Source organism: Castanea sativa, chromosome 3 (assembly GCF_040712315.1).
Source record: "Castanea sativa cultivar Marrone di Chiusa Pesio chromosome 3, ASM4071231v1".
NCBI classification, from domain to species: domain Eukaryota; kingdom Viridiplantae; phylum Streptophyta; class Magnoliopsida; order Fagales; family Fagaceae; genus Castanea; species Castanea sativa.
This window is the reverse complement of record NC_134015.1, coordinates 39,735,595-39,746,687: the sequence shown is the minus strand read 5'-3', so window position 1 is coordinate 39,746,687 and position 11,093 is coordinate 39,735,595. Positions and strand designations below refer to the sequence as shown.

The 11,093-nt window shown below is 34.1% G+C and overlaps 1 long non-coding RNA gene across 13 annotated transcripts; it reads left to right on the top strand.

Moving 5' to 3' along the window:
- Nucleotides 1–3,270: 3,270 nt before the first annotated feature.
- LOC142626757 (uncharacterized) lies at nt 3,271–8,529 on the top strand. Of its 13 annotated transcripts, none has more exons than XR_012842644.1 (10): nt 3,271–3,621; nt 3,984–4,078; nt 4,835–4,982; nt 5,934–6,204; nt 6,285–6,381; nt 6,608–6,655; nt 7,343–7,478; nt 7,570–7,724; nt 7,823–7,943; nt 8,082–8,529. It is a non-coding gene; the product is annotated as an uncharacterized LOC142626757 (long non-coding RNA). The 13 variants fall into 13 exon arrangements; XR_012842645.1 differs by having other exon boundaries at nt 6,608–6,674; XR_012842647.1 differs by having other exon boundaries at nt 6,608–6,732.
- Nucleotides 8,530–11,093: the final 2,564 nt, after the last annotated feature.

Below are 11,093 nucleotides of genomic sequence, written 5' to 3'. Positions count from 1 at the left end.
CTGTTGAAGTTTGCTGCCTTAATCTTTGCATCATCCCAATCGGCCGGCGCTTCCTTCAGCTTGGTCCAGCCTATCTTCACAGCTTACCACACCTTATCATCTAAGGACAGCAAGAAAGTTCTCATGCATACTTTCTGATATGCATAGTTAGTTTCATCAAATAAAGAAGGTACAATAAGTGACTGTCCTCTATCCATGACAAACAGGGGTCAATAGATCTCACATAAAAGATTAAACCCTAATCAGAGTGTGCCTGCTCTGATACCACTTGATAGGTCAAAAACATATTGACCCCTTGTGATGAATTAACCAATTAATTAGCCAAGTGAATTAACCAATTAATTAGTCAAGTGAATTAATTAGGTTCAATTACATGCAATGAGCGTGGCAACACAAACAAATCACCAATTAACTAAATATGCAGTGAAAATTAAATGACACGGTGATTTGTTTACAAATGGAAAAAACCTATACGACAAAATCCCCACTAGGTGATTTTAAGGTCACCACTCCCAAGAATCCACTATTATCAAAACAAGTGGTTACAAGTAAAGGAATCCTAGTACCTTATACCAACCTACAGTTGAATCTTTACCCTAATACCCAATTGGACTTGTTCTATAGTGACAATCTCTCCTTTTCAATGCACGACTCCTAGTACGTGACTAACCAATTGCACAAATCCCAGTACGTGACTTCAATCACCAACTAGAGAAGGATTGTTGGTTGCAAAATTCTTCAGTTCATCACACGATGAAGATCGAGAAGCTCCTTGATCACAAAACCCTACGGTGTACAAATACAGCAGCTTTTTCACAAGAAAGATGAACTAGGGCAAAACTAGGTCTCTGATCACAATTTGCTTGAACAAACTTTGCTCAACACTTGTGCAACTTATGTCTCCTTTGACAGCCCTTAAAATAATCCTTTTATATGTCTAGTGTTGTGAGAAAAGAAAGCCCAAACATACAATCACGGATTGGATTAAAAACAGACTCGAAAATCTGATTTACATAAATCTCGACAGATACCCTATCTGTCGAGCTACTGTCGAGCCACGGGCTAAAACAGCTCTTCAAGGCTTGATATGCTAGTTGTCGAGTTTTAATGAACAACACTTTTCACACTTGAATTTTGGATAGACTTGCATGGCTTTAACACTTAGTCTTGAAACAAGGTTTCTTGAAGTATTAAACACATCCTAGATCGACCCAATTACAAGTAAAGTGCGTTTTGTCAAAAGATTAGCCAGTTACATAAAATAGTGATATATGTTCCTACTTGTGAAACACATATGTCCTAACAGAAAGAAAAGTATGGACTTCGTCAACAAGTGGGAATTTCACAAATGTCTTAATATCAGGTACTTGAAGGGGAATAATAGAAGAATGCACTAAGTTCTCAGATGGTGCACAACTATGACTTTTTAATAAAGAGACAATGCAAAGTTCCTAATCGTAATAGGTGCTTAAAAAAATCACTCCTCCTTTTATTAAATTGTTGTAATTTCATGTCTTTTTCCTTAACTCATGCAAGTTATATGGATTTTTCCATTTTCCATTATATAATATTTACGGTAATTATTTCATTCAAAATTGAAACATCATCACAAGAGCTCAAAATTAAATATGAGTGTACTGTTATAGGCTACAAAGTACAACTCAAGAAAAAAAGCCAAGCAAACCACAGACCTAAACAATCTGAAAAACCCCACATATGCCACAGCTTCCGAAAGAGACCAGATTATCACAATCCATGAATCCCACAAAACAAATCTTACTTTCCTTATTTTTTCCTAGCAACCAAACAGAGCTCATTAAAATAAATCAATTAAAAAAACAACAGAGAGAAATAGAAAACTTACTAGGTAGTGGTGTCAGCGATAGCACAGTTAGGGTTGAGAGAAGAGTAAAAGGAATCGTTGGGGAAAGAGGCCATGACACTAGTTGGGGCGAGAGGTGGGTCATGCGACAACGTGGCTTCACGTAAAAGTGATTGTGGCAGCAGCCCTGGCTGGGTTGAGACTTGAGAGAGAGCAGAGGAGAAGGATAATTGCTTTTTTTTTTTGGTAATCAGAAGAAATGCATTAAAATTAGAAATTAACAATAGTTTCAGGACATCGCCTGTTTAAGGATGGGTGTTTATCATCAGTTGAATTGCACATTGCCATGCACGCGGATTAATGAAGTTTCTCTACCGTTGGATTATTTGAAGAGTTGAGATTTGAATTCGAACCTAACGGAATAGCAACACACTAAACGCCATTAACTGTATTGCTAACTTGGTTTCCTGTTAAATGATATCAGTAATTTCTCTTAGGTGTCTCGTTTTAATTGGTCCGGACTACAAGGTCAGCAAGATGACCTTGTAGTCCCGAACTAGCTAATAATTTCCCTCTTTGCTTGAGGTGTTTGACACCTAACCACTTTATTGATACACAAAAACTTAAGCAACACAATAAGGGAGACAAATAGTGAGAGATAAGAACAAAGAGAAAAAAAGGGGGTCAACCATGACCCATCAGCTTCCATTACAAGAGAGAGAAAGAGAAGAAACAAGAAAAAGAAGAAGGTTGGAGAGAAAAAAAGATGAGATTTTGTTTTGGTTTAGCTCATTATTATTATTATTATTATTATTATTATTATTATTATTTTGAGAAAGTCTTGGTGGTTTGTTTTAACAAAGATGGAGACTTTGTTTTGGTTCAGCTTATTCATTTTATCTCTCTTTTTTTTATGAAATTATATTTATTTCATTTAGGTGTAGCTTCTCCAAATGGGTTAATCTTGCATATAAATTATTATTTTCTTTCTTGCTGGTTTTTTTTTTTTTTGAGAAAGTCTTGCTGATTTGTTCTAATTTGTTATATGTGTGTAGTCATGTTTCTTTTTCTGGTATATATGTAGCCATGTTGAAATTACTGTGTTGCTGCTAAAAAGCAGTGGATCCCTTTTTGGTATTTTTGTCATCAGTTCTAGAGCTTTCCTGTTGCCTTTTTTTTTGGGATATATGTGAGTTGAGAAACAAAAAGTTGGAGGTTGGAGCACTTTTTGGTCTTTTCCTCTATTATTTTTCTGGTGACACATTTGGTTTAAATTACTTTGTTGCTTGTAACTTCATTTGTTAGCTAGAGAAAAAGTGGGGGCCTTCTAGTATTTTTATTCTGAACTCTGTGGTGCTGCCATTTATTTCAACTTTATAGTGCAGCCAACTATGTTGGCTTTTTAGTTAAATTACTATCTTCACTCTTAAGTACGTGTTAGCTAGAGAAAAAGTGAGGGCTTTTTAGTCTTTATCTTCCAACTCTGTGGTGCTGCCAGCCGTTTCAGCTTTATTGTGCAGCCATCTATGTTGCCTTCTTAGTTAAATTACCATCTTCACTCTTAAGTACATGAGTAGGCTAAAAGTGTATGAGGGTATTTCTTCTTTTTCCCTATTAACCCTAGAATATAGATGCTTCTTGAATCTTGCCGTTTGTGCCTCCGTTGTCATTTTGTTCAACTGCTCAAATTCTTCACAGCTGCAACCAAAGAAGAGGGTGAGATACAGAGATGACCAAAAAAAAAAAAAAAGTCAGCTATGACCCAACTGATAGAGAAAGAGAAGAAAGAGGGAAAAGAGGCAAGTGTTTTGTCTTTTTTTCCTCACATGTTTTTTGTTTATCCATATGCACACAAAAGTCAATTTTTCCTCCCAAATTTATCACCTGGATTACATCGCTATTAGGGTTCAAAGAGAAAAAAAAAAAATTGGGAATCATGATTGCTTTTTGTTTAGATTTTATTGGAATACATGTTTTTATACATCTTTTTTTACTGGACACACAAGTCAATCTTTTCTTCCAAATTTATCACCTGCATTCTCTCATTGTTAGGGTTCAGAGAAAAAAAATTTAATGATTGCTTCTTCTCTCCATTGTTCTGCCATAGCATTGAATTATCAATACCACCGCTCAAATTAGTTTTTTTTTTTTGTTTATATAGATGTATAAATACGCTCTACCCCTCTCCCTCTTCCAGATGCACACTCTACCTCTCTTCCTCTCACTCCTCTGCTTAAGGCTCCATTCCTCCAACTTGTAAGTTTTTCTCTCTCTTTCTCAAGGCAAACACAAACATAGTTTTGCAATCTCCTTCGGTGAACCCTAAAAACTTTGTTTTCTCCTTTTAGTTGAGGAAATTTTCTTTACATTTGTGATTGACATTTCCTATTGCACAAATTTAGTTTGAAATTTTTAAAGGCTGAGAACCTTGCAGATTTATATGCAAATGACAAGTTCTCTCTGGGATTATAATAAGATTTGTGTTAATCACACATTCTTTGTTTTGTGGATCAGTGTCACTGATTGATAACACTTTTAGGCAGGAAAGAAGTCACTATAGTCTTGTGGTTGTTACGTAAACAAGTCAGTTTATCTTTGTTTGTTTGTTTCTTTAATTTTTTTATTTTTATTTCTTTTGATCATCGTTCAATAGATGATTGTGTGAAGTGGATCCCAAGTAGGTTTCGTTCTGTTTAACCCATTGTTTTCTTGGGAAAGTCTATTCTTTCCGTGGGTTTCATTTTATTTATTCATGCGAAACTAAATTTCGTATAGCCTACCTGCTATGTTATTCCCATTCTACAGGTTTGATCTCAATAATTAATTTCATATATGATATACATAGTTGTTGTTCAAGGACTACAATTTGTTATTTGAGGAGAACTTTATTGTAAATAATACAATTTATAATTTATCAGAAATTTTTATCTATATTTCTTATTCAAATTATTTACCTGGTTAAATAAAAAACTAATGCAATGTCTCTCCTTTCTCCTATTCTAAAATGACTAGGATGCGGACGATTTAAAATTCCATTAAGGACATTCACCCAGAAACAAGACATTGGAAAGTTAAAGTTTTGGTGGTTGAAAAAACGATGCCACGAACATCAGCGCAAGGTGTCAGCACATATCAAAGGTTGATATTGAATGATAAAGAGGTCAGAAACAAAAATTTAATAATATTATATACTGTCCAGTTTATATAGGATTATATTAATTAAATTCAAAATTGCAACTTTCGTGTATTTTACAACTACTCTTCATATAATTATTCAGGATATCTGCCCTTTTCATTATTAGAGTATAGATACTTTGTAATCATATGTTATTCAATATGCTAGAACTTTATTCTTGTACATCAATGTATTTTTATTCATAATTTATGTTGTTACTTTAGTAATAGAAATAAAAAAAATTATGTTATGAGTTACCTATTAATTTTGAATAGACAGTTGTTGCATTTAAAGTTATACAATATCAAGATAACCACATGTGAGTTAGCAACAACAAAAAAAAAACAGTAGTATATGCTACAAATTTTTTTTTGGGTCTACAATACATTTTTAATGCTGCAAATCACGTAATTTACATTAATAGAACAGTTTTTTCCACTTGAATAGCAAGTTTTTCCCCTCCCTATCAAGAGCCATAACTATATTTAGCCCATATATATATATATGCTTAAGTAAAACTTAAAAAATAATAATAATAATAAAAAAATAAAAAAAACTAATACAACAACAATGACTAACTAAAAAAAAAAATTGCAACTTAAGATTATAGACAACTTTAAAATTCTTTCGTAATAAGATATACATATTTCTTACCAATTTTGTTATAATGTAATAAGAACACAATCTTGTGAAAGTATAAATTTTTCTTAACGCTTTTATATAGGCACCATTCATTTAAATTTCCTTTACTATTTCAAAAGTACAAGAACGAAAATTCGATACGATTTAAAATGAATATAGCTTCTAACTAATTGGTTTTAAGCTTAGTTTCTTTTATAAATTAATTTGACCAAATAATGTATATCTTCATTTCAGCATTTATAGAATTTGAATTCATTAATCATTTGATTTTTTTTTAAAAATATCTATATATAGGGCAATCGAGTGCAAGCTGTACTGTTTGGTCGTGACATTCAATTGCATAAAGATACATTGATGCAAGCAAGAACGTATTTTATCACAAACGCACTTGTCAAACCAATTCCTACAAAACTTCGTCTTGTTGACCATAACTATTAGTGGATAATCAATACAAGAACTGTTATTCAAGATGTATTAGAGGATGAGATTTTATTTCATACAACAGAGTATAGCTTTGTTCCTTTTGATGAATTCCATAAATACATCAACTTTGATGACCCTATTGGTAAGATTTGTAAAGTTTAAATTTAAAACCTCTCTTTAACATAATGTTCATTCACAAAATTGTTGTGTTTAATATATTAGATGTCATTGCTTTTGCAATAGCTGTCCAACAGCCTCGACAGCTTCAAACAAGAAGTGGACCTTTAATGATTCAAGAATTCACTCTCATTGATCAACTGTATGATCTATTAATTAATATCTTCATGTTTTTCCAAGTGATTATTTTCATTCTACATTTTTTTTTTTTTTGCTTCAATCTAATTAGTTTATATAAATAGCCAAGAAAAACAACAACAACAACAATATTTGTAAAGCATATTTATTAAACCTATATTCATTATAATAAAATATGATCTAAGTACTAACCAAATACTGATTACCATAATTGGATTTATATGTTTCAGCCTTAAGCCTATTGGTTTAACAATGTGGGACTAGTTCATCGCGAATGAGTAAGCAACTATTTCGAAGGTTATCAATTGCAAACCTGTTATTATAGCAATGAGACTAAAAGTTGTTTCGCATAGTGGTAAAAGATTTCCAACATCTTTTTTCTTTATAAACTAGAAACATCTATTGAATAAAATATTTATATTGATTGTAAAAATCTCTTTGTCAACCAAGCCGTTCAACTCCTTCATCATAAATACAAATCATTCTAAAGCAACTGCATTGGAAGAATGGTAAATTTTGAAACTGCTATGACCATCTTCCCTAAGATTATAAATTCTTATGATATTTCGTAGCTTATTCTACCTTTTTATTGAATTATAACAAGCATCTGATTGTAATTAATTGCTTCACATCTTCCCTTTCATGATGAATGTTCATAATTAATATCATTGCTTTAGTTGTATGTTATATTTTGATTACACATACGATTTTAATCCAATGAGTCTCTTTCCTAGAATAAAATGACATATTCTTTGGTGGTTGTATGTAATTTTAATAAAAAAAATTAATTAATTGAATGGAATGATACAATATTCGGTTGCTGCACATAGGAGTACTTACAATCATAGGAGTTTTTTTCCTTTCTTTTGTTGCATATTTCTAAATCCCCACTAAGATTGTTAGTCATTTTTTATTTTTGGTGTGTATATTTATCACTCTCTAATTTGTTTTTTCCATCCCCATAGGGCTTCTAGGAATGAAAAGTTGCTTGAAGATATCATTGCCAAAACGCTTGATCCTACATCTTCATCCAGTACCTCTATAATGCCACCAATTGAAAATTTGACAGATATTGGTGCTAACGCAACTTTGCCTAAAATGGTAATATAATTTTATCTCTCTTATATAAATTTTGTTTCCACAAATACCCAGCGAGTAACAAGGCAAAAATTACCTACAATGAATACAACAGGTAAATTTTTGAGTTAGAGCATCGATCTCTGTCAAAAAGTTGGATAAAAAATTCTGGTATATGGCCTACAACAAGTGTAACAAAGGTACTGGTGTTTAATATAGTGAGTTATATTGATGCCTATTTTGCAAGGAAGAGGCTGTCACTGAACCTAGGTATGTACACTATCAAAGATATAACCTTTCTTTTGGTCAGTAATTCCATAAATAACTCTTACTATTGGAATGCTTATTTATTACGTTTTTCATTTTAGGTGTCGCATTAAGGTTGATCTATGTGATGAAACTGGATCATTGCTAGCTATCATATTTGGAAACAATGCAGAAAACTTCTTGAAATGCACATCGAAAACTTTGATGCTAGCAACCACTAAGGTATAATACAGGCACACTTATACAATTCTATTTATTTGTTTGTTAAACTTATAAAGATATAGCTTCACAGTCCATAAATCTCTTGTTTTGATTATGTTTGAAAATATATGAAATTCTCACATTATTGCTCTAATGTAGGATGGAATACAAAATTTAGAAAACATTGCAACGCTTTCTTCCAACCAAGAGTTCATTATTCATCTCAAATCTGCAAGCTATGACGTTCGTGAAGAAACGCACAATAGATTAAATATTGTTTCCATCTTTGATTTGCCAAATGAAAGAGAATGAATACAAGCTACTATGACAAGTAAATTAATATATATATGTGTGTGAGAACTTCACTAGAGGTCAGAAAAAGCAAAATTTTGAAGATCATGGAAGACAGATAGAGACATAATTGTTTACTCAATTATGTACCAATTTGTGTTCCCTTTTGTGGATCAAATGTGTAGATATGGATAAATTCATTCTTTTAGACCTCTTTTTGTACACAATATATACTCATCTTTATAACGCTTGTGATATTGAAGCTCTTTTTTGTATAAAGTTTAATGTGAGCTATGTTATTATTATAGTTAATTTATATGAAGGTCTTGTATTTAGATTTTGATATAAATATAGCAGAAAAAATTATATTACCTACTTAATATAACAAATACCACATTTTTTTATGTATGTGATCTTTCACAGTAAAATAGAAAAAATAGTATTTGGAAGAAAAGTGATGGGGACGGCTGAAGTATTGGTGTTTGTTAAAGGTAACCATAGATTTGATAATATATTTGAATATTTTGAAACATTTATTGTATAATTTCTAAGTAATTCAATAATTATAAATAAATTTTATTTCTAACTTTAATTGTAATATTTTTACTGACTAACACATGCTCTTGCTCGTGCTTCAAAAATAGCTATGTAAAATATTCAAGTCACTTCCTTAATTGCAATCGATGTGTTATAAAAAACATTGTAAGAAATATCTTTTTGATAGTCTTTATGAAAGTTTTGATTGATAGATGACCCAACCTCATCCCTTGTGAAGGGCTGTTATTACATAGTTTGGGACTATGCTCCCCACTCTCACAGAGGGGTGGGTCCCGCCCACCATGGGGCCCACCCCTCTATGAGGGGGGAGCATAGTCCCGGACTATGCAATAATTTTCCCCTTGTGATATCCTGAAATAGGTCATAGGCATTCATTGACTTCAGTGACTACCTCCTTTGCCATTTGAAGGACTCTCAATCCACATTCTGTGGATCTGTTACAAAGAGCTTCGAATAGAAATCCACAAGCAGACCCGTAATTACATTCTCATCCTGATGCCACACCCCATTATCATCATCTCTTAGTCCCTCAATAAGTTTCACTTGTTTCTCTGTGTAGCTTTCTCATGAAAATACTTGGTATTTCGATCCACACCTTCAAGCCAACCTAAGGCCTGATCAAAACAACATATCCGATTCAAACTCCCCTTCCCAACACAATCAACAACCAGTACAACAAATATTTAACTGTACCCCAACAAACCCTGGTAGCTTACATTTGAATTCAAAGTTTTATACAAAGAATTATGTCACTAGCAGTCATTTTTGAAGGAACGAAACCCCATGCTCTACACCTTATAATATCATCCAAGATCTTTCACCAAATTATCCTCCTGACACCATCATACCTTATTGCAGAATCTGATTTCTAAGCCTCCTAACATGATAAGAGCATTCACAGCAGTGGAGCTAAATAGCTATATTGCTATTTTAGCTCCACTCAAACCACAAAAACCCACCTGCAGCAGTGGAGGCAAAGCTAAAAAAATTTAGCTTTGCGCTACAGTGGTCATGTATCAATACATGAGCACTGTAGCTGAAAGTTATAAAAAAAATATATATTTTATTCGGCCCCGATTAAAATAATTCAAAGCCTCTCTCTCTCTTTCTCTCTCTCTCTCTCTCTCTCTCTCTCTCTCTCTCAGTCACTCTCATCTCTGTGTGCACTGAAGCTTTCAACTCTCTCAACTCTCATCTCTTCTCTTTCAACTCTCTCAACTCACTCAAGCTCACCGCTGCCGGCCCGTCACCGACCTACGCCGTCCGAAGCTCTCAACTCTCTCAAGCTCACCGTCGCCGAGACCCACGCCGTCCGAAGCTCTCAACTCTCTCAAGCTCACCGTCGCCGAGACCCACGCCGTCCGAAGCTCTCAACTCTCTCAAACTCACCGTCGCCGAGACCCACCAGCTGAGACCCACCGTCACTGACCCACCAGTTGAGACCCACCGCCGATCAACCCTCTCAACCTCAAACCCACTCCGTCCCAAGCTCTCAAACCCACACCGTCACCGACCCTCCAAGCCGCCGATTAGCTCAGACCCACGCCGCCGATCCTTATGAGTTTGATCTGGGTTTTTGGTTGAGTTTGACCGCCGATCCTTCTGAGCTCACCGCCGATCCTTCTGGGTTTTGCTCCATTTTTTTTCCTCACTCAAGCTCACCGTGCCTCTCTCTGTCTCTCATTCACTTTCAAAAAGAAAAGTTCAGAGGATTGAAGAAATGAAGCAAACAAAGAGGAAAAAAAAAATACGTGTATTTGGATGAAACCAACAAATAAGATAAATAAGAAAAATAAAATAAAGAATAATAAGAAATTAAAATTAAGTAATGTTTTATAATATTTGTAGGGGTATTGGGCCTAGTAATTTATGAAGGATGGCCCAACGAAGTCTTTTGGGCTGGAAACCCAAATCCGAAGACATCAAAATGATCGTGGAGTATCTAAATGTCCAAATACGTCCGAGGAATAGATTTGTCCTCGGATTATTAGGCCGAGGACATAGGAAGAGAAGTTTAGGGCCCCCGAGTTATATTATAAAGAATCCTACGATTATGGGAATACACAGTACACGTGGAAGACAATAGAAAGAGCGGTGGAATGTCTAAAGTAAAAGCTGCTACCACCGCCCATACATTAAAAGCTCTGTAATTGATACGCTGACTGTATAGATGGAAGGATGGGACCTGAGCATGGAGCTTGGAACTTGGTCCCTAATCCCAGCGGGCTTTAGGGAAGAACGGATGGGACAAGTATCCGGAATGAGGATTGCAACCAAAAAGTGGAAGATGATGAAGAGAAGGAAAGGAGTATAAATAGAAGG